Genomic DNA, 14,237 nt, shown 5'->3' with positions numbered 1-14,237 from the left:
TACTGATAGCATGCCCTGTGTTTTTATAAATTACTGGTTGCTTTTCATGTGTATATACCACAATGTGGCATCATAAAATCCTGATTAGCCAGTACGGAATAAAAACCCTTATTTTAAAAGAATTTATTTTGATACATATTCTAATTATCAACTTATTTCTTCTTTGTTCCAAATCTGTTCTTCACTGCTCTGCTTTGTGATGCCAGAGCTGGACCTGGAAATATTCCTCCCCTGCAGCTGGCATGATATAGTATCAGGAAAGAGCACTGGAGGGCCAGGGCAGGAAGAAAGTGCTTCTCTTCTCTGTCCTAGTGTGGTTTTCTTTCTTCTGTGGTACATGGTAGCCAGTAAATGCCAGAATCCCACTGGAATTCACAGGTGAGCAACCCAATCGATGATTTCTTGCTTCCAGGCCATGACTAACTGCACCTCAGTGAATTCTCTACCTCCAATAACAATGCTGCCTCCAGTGAGGTGAGAATCTCAGTCTTAGGGGAAAAGGGGCCACTCCAAATTTGTCCCTTCTGTGGGTACTTGGCCTTAGCCCTAAGACAAGCATTCTCAGTGGGAGTGGAAATTGGTTCTTGGGGGGATGAAATATCTTAGGTATTGTAATAGTTTGTGGCCTCCCAAAGGACCACAGTAGATAAACAGATGCACAGGGTATTTGTAGTACTAAAATTTCCAGGAAAGGATGCAGTCAAGAGGAAAAATGTCTTTAAAACCTCCTTAGGGGAGCACTAAAAAAAAAGTTGAGTAACAATACTCTAGAAGCAGTAGCTTCTCCCCATGCCCACTATTTCTATATTCTTTAGAGTTTGTTTTACTCCTTAGTGCTTAAACCCATTTTGGTTTTTTTTTTTTTTAAAGATTTATTTTATTTATACAAGAGCCAGGGTACAGGCCAGATGCGCAGGAGAGTGAGAGGATTCACCAGAGACACAGCGGGGAACAGAACAGGCAGATTGACAAAATACACTGCTGAGGGGAGCAGTCTGCTCGCCATGTGGGTTGCTCCAAGGCTGGTGGGGATCCAACCGGCACTGCAGAGGCTGTGGACAGCTTCACAGCGCTGTGCCCAATTGCCTACACCACCAGGGAGGCCTTTAAACCCATTTTTAGGTATTGTACTTTATATTTAACTTTCCCTATTCAAATTACTATGTGGTTTTTGTCTTCTGACTGGAATGTCACTGATACAATACATGTGACTTCTATGAATAAAAGACAAATAACTGAAAATATGCTCAAATCTAAAAATATTCTAAGACACTTCCCAGGACCTATAGTGATCAGTCTCCACTTACTTACATCCTGTGCAGTGGGAATATATGTTCAGGATGATGACTCTTAGGACCATCACAGATGCCCCATGGTCAAAAATTTCGTAAACTGATCAAACAGAAGATTGACAAAAACGGGGGTTAAAACTTTGCAGGTTTTCTGGGAAACCTCTAACTCTCACAATGCATATATAGACACTGAACCCATTTTTCATTTATAACTATTTTAATAAGTGCCAAACTCTATAATAATATTGCAACAATAACAAGCATCTATTGGGTACTTACTATGTACAGCACTATTCTTTATATATATATATAAGTTCTGTGTTTGTTTATGTATTTATTTTATTTATTTATTTATTTATACAAGCACTGGGTACAGTCAGAAGTGTGGGAGGGTGAGAGAATTCACCAGAGCCAGAGCAGGGAGCAGAGCAGGCAGAAGGACCGAAGTACACTGCTGAGGGGAGCAGCGGGCTGCAGGAGAGGTCTGCGCGCCATGTGGGACCCTCCTCCGGTGGCCGGGGAGCAGCCAAGGATCGAACCGGCATTGCAGAGGCTGCAGGCAGCTTCGCAACCCAGCGCTCAACCGCTGCGCCAGCAGGGAGGCCTGTACAGTACTATTCTAAGCTCTATCACTCTGGTAGGTGGAGAATGAATAGGAAAAAGTCAAGAATACAAGCAAGGCAGCCAGTTAGGAGGCTACTGTAGAGTGCAGATGAGAGGATGGTGGTGGAGAGATCAAAGAGTGTGCTGTTGATTTGCTGATGCCCGGATCAGAAAGGATTCCCTAGTTCTTCAGTGACCAGGTTAACACCGGAGGCATCATTTGAAGCACCGCCAGAGAAAAATGACCTAGAGATGGAAATAGAATTTTTTATTCATGTATTAAGTCTCTACAGCGTGGCCAGTACTGTATTACATGATGATAGAGGCACATAATGATAATAATCATTTTGTATTATCTTATGAATTCTTATGAAACTATAAGATGATAATATTAGCAAAAGAATATGTAGAATGTAACTGAGACTTTGAGATGATGAAGAACCTTGTAAATCAGACCCAAAAAAGAACAAGCCATACATAAGAAAAAAAAAATTTTTTTTTAAAGATTTATTTATTTATACAAGCACTGGGGTACAGTCAGAAGCACGGGTTGGGAGGGTGAGAGAATTCACCAGAGCCAGAGTGGGCAGCAGAGCAGGCAGTGTGACGAAGTACACTGCTGAGGGGAGCAGCAGGCAGCAGGAGAGGTCTGCGCGCCATGTGGTACCCTCGCCCAGCGACCGGGGTTCGAACCAGCGCTGCAGAACTTCGCAGCCCAGCGCTCAACCGCTGCGTCACCGGGGAGGCCCCATAAGAAAAAATTTTAACAGACTGGGCAGCACCAAAATTACAGGTTTCTATTCAAGGCAGGCCATCATAGACAAACTTATACAGAGAGAGGTCAGGCTGAAAGGAAATATTAAGAAGACATTTTAACCAACAAGAAATTAAAACCTAGCATATTTAAGGAGCTCAAATAAAGCACCCAATAGAAACTGTTAAAGAAAAATGAACTAACACAACTCAACAAACAACCAGATGCAAAAAATGGACAGAGGCGCTAAACAGACATTTCTTCAAAAAAGACATACAGGTGGCCAACAGGCACAGGAAAATATGTTCATCACCACTTACCAGGGAAATGCAAATTAAAACCTTTCCTTGGTAAAGGAAATCAAAAACATTGATTCAAAAGAACACCTGTACCACCTATGTTTATTGCAGCACTATTTACAATAGGTAAAACCTGAAAACAATCCAAATGCCAAAAAACAGATGACTGGATCAAGAAGGTGTGATATATATACACATATATATATATATATATATACAATGGAATATTATTCTGCAATCAAAAAAAGATAAACTCATGCCATTCGCAGCAACGTGGATGGAGCTAGAAGGAATTACGCTCAGTGAAATAAGTCAGAAGGAAAAGGATAAATATGGGATGGTTTCCCTTATAGCAGGAATATAGGGGAACCAAATAAGACATGAGTGTAAAAAAATAATAACAATTCAAAACACAACAAAGCAAAAACAGACAATTATAAATCAGAGATGTCCTGCAGGGGAGAGGCGGGAGAGGGATCAGAGGGAGGAAAGGAGGAGCACAGGGGACTAAGGTGATGGTGCACGGATGCACTGGTAAAGGAAATTCTATGGGGACTACTCCTGAGGGGGTGGGGGAAGCAAATATTGTTTAAAAATGAACAATGATGTAAAAAATAAAAAAATAAAAATAAATAAAACCACAGTGAGATACCATCTCACACCTGTGAGAATGACCCATGTAAAAAGACCACAAACAACAAGTGTTAGAGAGAAAAAGGCATTCTCATACAGTATTGGTGGGAATAAAGACTGGTCCAGTCCCTAAGGAAAACAGTATGGAGGTTTCTTAAAATATTAAAAATAGATGTGCAATGCATGTGACCCTGCATTTTCATTTGTAAGTATCTATCTGAAGGATGCAAAAACACTAATTCTAAGGGATAGCTGCACACCTATGTTCACTGCAGTACTATTTTTTAAATTTATTTATTTTTATATTCCCCATACAATTACACCCCCCTTATTTTGACCCCAAATCTCCCCCACAGTGTGTCTCTGGTTTATGGTTGTTCGTTGATTTTGATTTTTTCTTTCTTATAGTTATTCTTTTTCCTAGTCCCTTATTTAGGTTTTCTAGATTCCTGCTATGAGTGAGACCATCCGGTATTTTCTTTTTCTTTCTGGCTTATTTCGCTGAGCAAGATCCCTTCCAGGGCCATCCATGTTGCTGCAAATTACATGTGTTTATCTTTTTTGATTGCTGAGTACTACCTCACACCATGCACAAAAACCAACTCAAAATGGATTAAAGAACTAGACATAAGACCTGAAACCGTAAAATTTATAGAAGGAAATATAGGCAAAACACTACATGACATGCACCTCAAAGACATCTTTATAGACACATCACCCAAAGCAGCGATAGTGAAGGCAAAGATAAACAGCTGGGACTACATCAAATTAAAGAGCTTCTGCACAGCAAAAGAGACAATAACCAAAACAAAGAGACACCCCACCAACTGGGAGAAAATTTTTGCACCCAACACTAATGATAAAGGACTGATCACAAAAATCTACAAAGAGCTGATGAGACTCAACAAAAACAAAGAAAATAATCCAGTCAAAAAATGGGCAGAAGAGCTAAAAAGAAACTTCTCCAAAGAGGAAATTCAAATGGCCATCAGGCATATGAAAAAATGTTCAACATCACTTGTAATCAGGGAAATGCAAATCAAAACTGCAATGAGATACCATCTTATACCAGTGAGAATGGCACATATTAAAAAAACTAGCAACAACAAATGTTGGCGAGGATGTGGAGAAAAAGGAACTCTCCTGCACTGTTGGTGGGAGTGCAAACTGGTCCAACCACTATGGAAAGGTGTGTGGAGATTCCTCAACCTACTAAAGACAGAGCTTCCATATGATCCAGCAATTCCACTCCTAGGTATTTACCCAAATGACACAGAAACATCAATTCCAAAGGGCACCTGCACCCCTATGTTTATAGCAGCACTATTTACAATAGCTAAGCTTTGGAAACAGCCCAGATGCCCAAAAATAGATGACTGGATCAAGAAGATGTGGTACATATACACTGCAGTACTATTTACAATAGCCAAGTTATGGAAGCAACTAAGTGCTGCAGGGTAGAGGATGTTGATTAAAAGAATGAGGTAGGGCCTCCCCGGTGGCGCAGCGGTTGAGCGCTGGGTTGCAAAGCTGCCCCCGGCCTCTGCGGCGCCAGTTCGATCCCCAGCTGTTCCCCGGCCACCAGAGAAGGGTCCCACATGGCGCGCAGACCTCTCCTGCCACCCGCTGCTCCCCTCAGCAGTGTACTTCGGTCTTTCTGCCTGCTCTGCTCCCCGCTCTGGCTCTGGTGAATTCTCTCACCCTCCCGCGCTTCTGACTGTACCCAGTGCATGTATAAACAAACAAACAAATAAATAAATAAATAAAACATGCCTCTATATTAAAAAAAAAGAATGAGGTAGAAGTATACAATAGAATACTCCTCAGTTATAAAGATGAACTCTTGCCATGTGCAACAACATGAATGGAACTGGAGGGGATGGAACTGCTAAGAGAAATTCGTCAGGAGAAAGACAAATATTGCATGACTTTACTGATAGATGGAATATAAGAATATAAAACAAAGGACCACCAAAATCAATCTACTAATAACCACTAGAAATCTCTGTAGAATTAAGGTTATCAGAGGGGGAGAACGAGGATGGAGAGGAAAGTGTGACTGGTGCCAAGGGGACCATAGTGGAAGCGTATGGGTGCCTTGGTGCTGGATGTCATGTAGCAACATGCATCTGTGGAGGTGTGATCCTATGCCACTGGCTCACATACAGCATTGCAAACCAATTTGTAAGAAAGAAGAGAAAGAGAGAGAGAGAGAGAGAGAGAGAGAGAGAGAGAGAGAGAGAGAGAGAGAGAGAGAAAAGAAAGAAAGAAAAGAAAGAAAAAGAAAGAAAGAAAGAAAAGCATGGGGATGGGTGGTTCTTGCTAAATTGAATTCCACAAGGAAGTGCATAGATGGGCCTAGGAGAAGTGTCAGAAACCTGATCCAAGTTTAGCCAAGTAAAGAATCTTTTTCAAAACAGTGACAGAGTATTCACAGCCAGTTCTCAGAATTGGAAACTCAAATGGTTAAGAAGAGTTGAAGAGAAATTCATTGTCATTAGTAAACAGAAAAATGCATATGAAGACTATTTGAGATACTATCACACACCCAATAGATCTGTAAAAATTAGAAAGTTGGACGATTTGGCAGTCTTAGCAAAGATGGAGGGAAGTGAGTGCCGCTGGTAGGACTATAAATAAATGCACATATTCTAGAGAGCACATTGGCAGTATCTGTGTGTGTGTATACATGCACATGTACAACCTATGATTCAGGAATTGCTTTGCATACAGGTTCCTAAGGAGACACATATGGCAATATTGATTGCAGAGTTGTTTCAGGTACAAGGGAATTAGAGGCATTGCAGATGTATATCACTAGAGGAATAGATATGTTAACATTATCAGACTCCTAATACAGAACCTAAGTTAGCAGAAATCAGCTATTTGTGCATAAAGGAACATGAAAAGAACTTTAAAATAATATCGTGTAAAAAAGCAAGAAACAGATAACAATCATTGAATAACACAAAATTAAAACACATATGTTCATAAACAACGTTATATAAAAAAGCAATTTGAGGGCCTCCCCTGGTGGCGCAGTGGTTGAGCGCTGGGCTGGGAAGCTGCCCGCAGCCTCTGCAGCGCTGGTTCAATCCCCGGCCACCAGTGAGGGACCCACATGGCGCGCAGACCTCTCCTGCCGCACCCGCTGCTCCCCTCAGCAGTGTATTTTGTCAGCCTGCCTGTTCTGTTCCCTGCTCTGGCTCTGGTGAATTCTCTCACCTTCCCACGCTTCTGACTGTACCCAGTGCTTGTATAAATAAATAAATAAATCTTTAAAAAAAAAAAAAAGCAATTTGAGGACACATGCATATCCAAGAGCATATTAAATATATTGGAGTGGCTTCCCCATGGAGTGGCATGAAAGGGGAATAATAAAATGAAACAGGAAAATAATAAAATAAAATGAAACAAGAAAAGGCCTCACCTGGATGATCATGCATGAACTGAGAGGGTGATTAATTCAAGTCTTTGTACTTGAAGTCCAAAAGATAAAAGAGAAAGATTTAAACCCCATTTTTCTTGAAGGTTTTTCTTCCCACAGATGAGATTTGATGACTGCTTTCTGGGAGAACTCCTGTAAACGACTGTGTGAGTAGCTCATCCCTCCAGCCAGTCCTTCCAGGTCCCTGGGGACACTTGAACAAAACACACATCCATGAAAAGCCAGAGAGTGGGGGATAAAAGAGGATACACTTGTAAACTGAAGTCTATAGCCAAGCCTTACATGAAGCCTTACTTATGAAACGAAGTATAGAGTGAGACCAAGAGTGAAAATGTTATGGTGTCAGATCAGTGACTCTTGCTTGGCTATTTGCACCAAAAGAAAAAATATTTGAAATATTTTTTTAACTATGACATGCAGAATAGAGGACACCAACAGCTAGCCCCAAGTTATCTGCAAAGAGAATTTAGTTAGCAAAGGTAGTTACTTGGCATCTGTAGAGGCAGGACTGGCCACAGTGCAGGTTTTCTGATCCAATGCAGACCGGGTAAAGGAGCAGTCAGAGTCCTCAGTGGTTTTTTGCAGGCCTTTTATTGGGGTTCAGCGGGTATGTGGCAGGCAGGGGTGCTGGGGGGCCGGGAGGCTGGCAGGCCTCCCAGCCCCCAGCAAACCTTTACTCTATCTGGGCTCTCTGGTGATCTCGGCTTCTCTTCGGCTTCTGCTGCTGCTTTCTCGGCTTCTGGCGTCCCTGTGACGCCGCCCTTAAAAGCACAGTCTTAGCGCAGGTGTACCCACTTCAGGTGCCCGCCATCAGGCATGCATTCAGGATCACAGGGTTCCCTCATCTATCCTGATGGCGGGAGGGCAGAAAAGCCTGATACCTTTTACCTTACCCTACAGCATCATCAGGCAATCTAAGATGTATATACACGTGTATATACTTTTTTCTAAAAAGTCAATGGATCGGGCCTCCCCGGTGGCGCAGCAGTTGAGCACTGGGTTGCGAAGCTGCCTGCAGCCTCTGCAGCGCCGGTTCGATCCCCAGATGGATCCCCGGCTGCTCTCCGGAGGGTCCCACATGGCGCGCAGACCTCTCCTGCCGCCCGCTGCTCCCCTCAGCAGCGAACTTCGGCCCTTCTGCCTGCTCTGCTCCCCGCTCTGGCTCTGGTGAATTCTCTCACCCTCCCGCGCTTCTGACTGTACCCAGTGCTTGTATAAATAAAATAAATAAATCTTTTAAAAAAAAAAGTCAGTGGATCTTAGGATTCTGTTTGCTTCAAAATGCTTTCAGTCAAACAGGAAATACAAAGAAGGCTGGTTTGATTCCAGAACCCTTTCTTTTTAAGGCTGCCAGGTCTGTCCTCATGCAGGGAGGGAGAGCAAATAAAGCTGAATATTTCTCTGTTTCTGAGAAGGGCTTGTCTCCCCCGAGTCCTTGCAGCTGCATACACCACCTGTGGAATGAATCTGCTGCTCTTTATCAGTTCATTCGCCCTCATCTCCACTTGCCTGCCTAGACAGATGATTGCTGGGAATTCACACGGCTTTTGTTTTTCTTAGCTTTAGCCACCTCGCTTAAATTACACTCAAAAAGTTGGCAGGAACTGCTTTTAAATGGAAGTCTGAGAGGTGAGGCAGTAAGGAAATTAGTGAATCTTGAGTCTTTGGTGCCATGTTATCACTCGAACCTTCCTGGGTTGTTCTTTTGTACTTAAAAAGCCCTTCATTTGGCCATTAAAGCAAATGATCCTATATTCAATCAGGATACTTAGATATTTGAAAACATTTTTGGTCACCTTTCATTTGCCCATCATTTCATAGTGGACTTCCTTCAGGTTTAACTCAAAATATTTCAAGATATCCTATAGCAGCTCACCAAATGTTCTTGAAGAAATGTATCTTTAGTATGGATATAAACTTAAAACATAAAATTTAAAAGCACATAATGACATACTACCGAAGTAAAACCGTCACACAGTCTTAGGGGCTTTTTTAAATTAATTTTTTTATTTTTTTACATCATTGCTCATTTTTAAACAATATTTGCTTTCTCCCAACCCCACCCCCAGGTGTAGTCTCCATAGAATTTCCTTTACCAAAGCACCTGTGCTCCTCAGTCCCCTGTGCTCCTCCCTCCCTCCCTCTGATCCCTGTCCTGCCTCCTCCCCTGCAGGATGTCTCTGATTTATAATTGTCTGTTTTTGCTTTGTTGTGTTGTGTACTGCTATAATTTTTTACACTGATGTCTTATTTGGTTCTCCTATATTCCTGCTATAAGTGAAACCATCCGATATTTTTCTTTATCCTTCCGGCTTATTTCACTGAGCTTAATTCCTTCTACCTCCATTCATGTTGCTGCAAATGGCATGAGTTTATCTTTTCTGATTGCTGAATAATATTCCATTGTGTATATATACCACATCTTCTTGATCCAGTCATCTACTTTTGGGCATTTGGGTTGTTTCCAGGTTTTGCCTATTGTAAATAGTGCTGCAATAAACATAGGTGTGCAGGTGTTCTTTTGAATCAATGTTTTTGTGTCCTTTGGGTAGAAAGATAGTCAAGGAAAAGATAAACACCTGGGATTACATCAAACTGAAAAGCTTCTCCACAGCAAAAGAGACATTAACCAAAACAGAGTGACACTCCACTGATGGGAAAAAAAATCTTTGCACTCCATTCAACTGATAAGGGACTGATCACAAAGATACACAAAGAACTCACATGACTCAACAAAAACAAAATAAACAATCTGGTCAAGAAATGGTCAGAAGAGGGCCCCCCAGAGGTGCAAAGGGTTAAGTACTGCACTATGAAGCAATCGCAGCCTCTGCGGCACTGCAGCACTGCAGCACTAGTTCAATCCCAGGGAGCAACCCACATGGCGCAGCAGACCTCTCCTGACTCACCCGCTGCTCCCTTCAGCAGTGTACTTCAGTCAATCTGCCTGTCCTGTTACCCACTCTGTCTCTGGTGAATCCTCTCACCCCCGGCATCTCTGGCCCATACCCCAGCTCTTGTATACATAAATAAATAAATCTTTAAAAAAAAAATGAAATGGGCAGAAGAACTTAAAAGACATTTCTCCAAAGAGGAAATGCAAATGGCCAACAGGCATATGAAAAAATGTTCAACATCCCTTATAATCAGGGAAATGCAAATTAAAGCCATATTGAGATACCACCTTACACCAGTAAGAATGGTACATATCCAAAAAACAAGGAACAACAAATGTTGGTGAGGATGTGGCAAAAAAGAAACTCTCCTGCATAGCTGGTGGGAGTGCAAACTGGTCCAACCACTATGGAAAGCTGTCTGAAGGTTCCTCAATCTACTAAAAATGAAGCTACCATATGACCCGGCAATTCTACTACTAGGGATTTACCCAAAGGACACAAAAACATTGATTCAAAAGAACACCTGCACACCTATGTTTATTGCAGCACTATTTACAATAGGCAAAACCTGGAAACAACCCAAATGCCCAAAAATAGATGACTGGATCAAGAAGATGTGGTATATATACACAAGGAATATTATTCAGCAATCAAAAAAGATAAACTCATGCCATTTGCAGCAACATGGATGGGACTACAAGGAATTATGCTCAGTGAAATAAGCCAGAAGGAAAAAGAAAAATATCAGATGGTTTCACTTATAGCAGAAATATTGGAGAACCAAATAAGACATCAGTGTAAAAAATAATAACAGTACACAACACAACAAAGCAAAAACAGACAATTATAAATCAGAGACATACTGCAGGGGAGGAGGCAGGACAGGGATCAGAGGGAGGGAGGGAGGAGCACAGGGGACTGAGGTGATGGTGCACGGGTACATTGGTGAAGGAAACTATGGGGACTACACCTGAGGGGGTGAGGGAAAGCAAATAATGTTTAAAAATGAATACCGATGTAAAAAATTTTTTAAATAATATTAAAAAACAGAAATTTTTAAAATTAAAAAAATTATCACACATATGTATGTAGAAAAGTTACAAAATGGAGCTAAACACAAAGAAAAAAAAATTCATATTCTCACCACCTAAGGAAAATAGCTTTTTCTCATATATACTTGCAATTATCTTTACCTTAAACAAGAATATTACTTTGAATTTTTCACTTAAATAGATTTGTTTCTACAAAGGTGAGCTTCTGAGAAACCAACTTCCTTTGTGCAGACAGCAGATTCTGCTCTAGGGGGAAGGAAGTGGCTCACATCCTGGCTGACAGGGGATCATTGTTTTCTCTATCAGAATTGGCATAAAGCCTTCTTCAGCCAGAAAGACAACTTTGTGACAGAGAATCCAATGTTGGGGGGCCTGCCTTAGAAGAAAGTGGCTTCAAAGCATATTTTGCTCACATACAGAGTGTGCAAGACCTTTTCCATACCTTCTAATTTTTAAACCCAGAAAAATGGGGGCTTGAATCCCAACTCTTCCCTATAAGCCAGGTAAGCAGGGAAGAGTTATAAAACCCCTTTCTGCCAGTTTCCTCATCTGTTAGATAAGGAAATAATAGTACCAACCTCATGGGGTTCTTGCAAAGACTGATGCATTATTACCATAGAGCCCTTTGTGCCTAGCCTGTAGCTAAGAGGGTGTGGATTGTAGATTGCCATGAGGATTATGGAAAACACTACTTTGAAACTCCTGCTGTTGGGGGAAAAGGAGGTCCTTAATGAATTCCACAAATAAATTCCACAATTTATGGACTCCACTCCCACCCCAGACCAAAGAGGTCCAAGACACCAAGGATTACAAATCCCATAATGTCATCACCACCAAAGATTGCTGCGACCCCACGGTGGAGTTAAGCAGCCAGGCTTGGTATATAACCAAATATGTGGGTGTTGGGAATCCTTGGTTTTCTGCTAGCATTAAGCATGCTCTTGGGTTTCCAGCTCAGGGGAACTGGTAGGACGCATTTACCAATTTATCTCTCTCTTTCTTTCCCTGAGTCATTCCTCTCTTCATTCCCCTCTTTTTGTAAATAAACCCTTTGTTTACCTTTTTGCGTGTGCCTGCAGTTGAGTCTCATTATAAGTCCTTTTTAAGCACACGGATAAGGACCCATAGTCAGGCCAACCCATTTCATATTGGGGTTGCTCTGTAACACTGCCACACTTAGGAATTATTATTATAATAATTAGTTTTGGGGGGGTTCTTAACTACTCATCTTTTCACTTGGCAGTGCTCTCTGCTGTTTTCCTCTAATCTAGGGCTATTCAGTAGTACTTTTTGAGATTATGGAAACAGTCATTTCTGTTCTGTCCAATATGCTAACCACTAGCCACATGTGGCTGTTGAGTTCTTAAAATGTGGCTGGTGCGACTGAGGAATTGAATTTTTGGTTATGCTTTTATTTGATTATAAATCATTTAGTCACAGCTAGAACCTTGATTTCTGTCTGCTCCTACCTCTGTCTCATAACTCCAATTGCCTTAGCACAAAGTAAATCCATCTGTAAGGATTTTAGTAAATGTTTCCTCATTCATACTAGGTTTTGAATAACATTATTTTCTACCTTGTACATTGTTGGTAAATTATAAAATACAATCCTATCATTAAGAAGTAGAAACAAACTGGATATATTTCCAATGTCAAGTTTCTCTGCCAAGTCTGGCTTTCCACTAAGCACTTTGCAAACTTGAATGTGAATAATAACCTTTTCAGAACGCATTTGGCAGATTAGTTTAAAAGGCTGCATTACAGATGGGAAATGAAAAGGGGGTATTTCTGCTACCAAATGCTTTCCCTCACAATACACTGCTGGGTAATTCTTGATGTGCTCCAATTCTGTGTCTTTGGGTCAGTTCTGTAACTCTGTGGGTTCTTGCTCAGAGCTCCTTTTTGAGCCTCAAGCTAACGCTTTCACCCCTGATACCTGTTCAGTTGAGTCTGGAACTAGAGCAGGTACCCTGAGGGCAGTCTGAGTAACTCCAAGCCAGAAGCTATGGGACTGGGTCCTGTAAGGGAGCCCACATCCCCTTTTCCAAGGTCTAGGGTATCTGCTCCTCTTCCTTCTGTTATAAAACAAATCCATTAGGCAAGACAAGTACTTCCTTCTCTCCCAGGGAAAGGCTGCCACCTGCTGTAATACATTAGCATTGGATTTCTCTAAGGTCACTGAACAACCACTTCCTCCATACAAAATAAAAGAAAAAGAAAAAGAAAAAGAAAAATCAACAAGCAACTATAAACCAGGGACACACTAAGTGGGGGGTGGGGCATGGAGTGGAGGGATTAGGGCCAAAGTAAGGGGGGTGGGAGTTGTACAGGGAATATAACCAAAATGAAAATGCATATATTATATATTGTGCAAAAATGAAAAATTATGTAAGAATTATATAAAATAAAATACATACAAAAAAAGTAAGTACGACCTCACCTGCCCCACCTCTAGCCAGAAGTATAAAGAGGAGGACATTCTCTGGGTACTCCTTATACATTTTTACTAAAGGGCAAGGAAGCAAAATCATCCATATGAATGGTGCCCATAAGGAACTGGCATCACCCTGACTCTGAATATAAGAGCATTATTTCTTCACCATGCAGTAGCTCTGTTTTTCAAATTAGCTCACATAATCTTCATAAAAATCACTGCTTTTAAGAGGCTTATTACTTCCTCAATCTTTCTAATTCTGTGTATCTGGCAAAAGTAGTGGTAAGAAAACGGTAGACAGGGATAGGTGAAAGACTCAAAATGACAGTTTTCAGGGAAATATCCCTGAGCTGCACATGCTAACTTTCTGCAAAAATTCCCAAAACTTCCTTCTCGATTCTCCCTTATCTTAATGCCATTGATCACCCACCAGCTGGGATGGTTGACCTACAACCACATTTAGGGGTATGTTATGTTCACCATTATCATTCCATCAAAAAGTGCTCAGCATATCCACCTCCTTCCCTAAACTGTGCCTTTGTATTAAGGAAATGACCAAACTTAAAGAATTAATCAGGGATGCCAATGTTGAGTAAACTTAAATATAAACGAGCTGACATTTTCTAACTAAAATCAAGTATCAAAAAAATTGTAATATAAGAAAAATAGGACCAAAAACCTACAACTTCTAAGCAAAAATCACTGAAAGAAGAATACTTTGCTGTCTGCTTTCAGCATTGTAGAGGCTATGGCACGATATAGCTGTAAATGTCTGCATAACATTTGCCAACCTTGTCAGGAAATTGTGTTATTTTCCTCACTGTA

General features: G+C 41.2%; 1 long non-coding RNA gene across 1 annotated transcript; it reads right to left on the bottom strand.

The window, feature by feature from the left end:
• Nucleotides 1-1,894: 1,894 nt before the first annotated feature.
• LOC119258995 (uncharacterized) lies at nt 1,895-7,990 on the bottom strand. Its single transcript, XR_005128369.2, has 3 exons — nt 7,517-7,990; nt 7,012-7,222; nt 1,895-2,141 (listed from the first exon to the last, which is right to left on the bottom strand). It is a non-coding gene; the product is annotated as an uncharacterized LOC119258995 (long non-coding RNA).
• Between the last annotated feature and the right edge of the window lie 6,247 nt (nt 7,991-14,237).

The sequence above is a fragment of the Talpa occidentalis genome, unplaced genomic scaffold, assembly GCF_014898055.3.
Source record: "Talpa occidentalis isolate TD23 unplaced genomic scaffold, MPIMG_talOcc4v2.1 talOcc4.5, whole genome shotgun sequence".
NCBI lineage: Eukaryota > Metazoa > Chordata > Mammalia > Eulipotyphla > Talpidae > Talpa > Talpa occidentalis.
The sequence above is the reverse complement of the archived record's forward strand: the minus strand, read 5'-3'. Positions and strand labels throughout refer to the sequence as shown.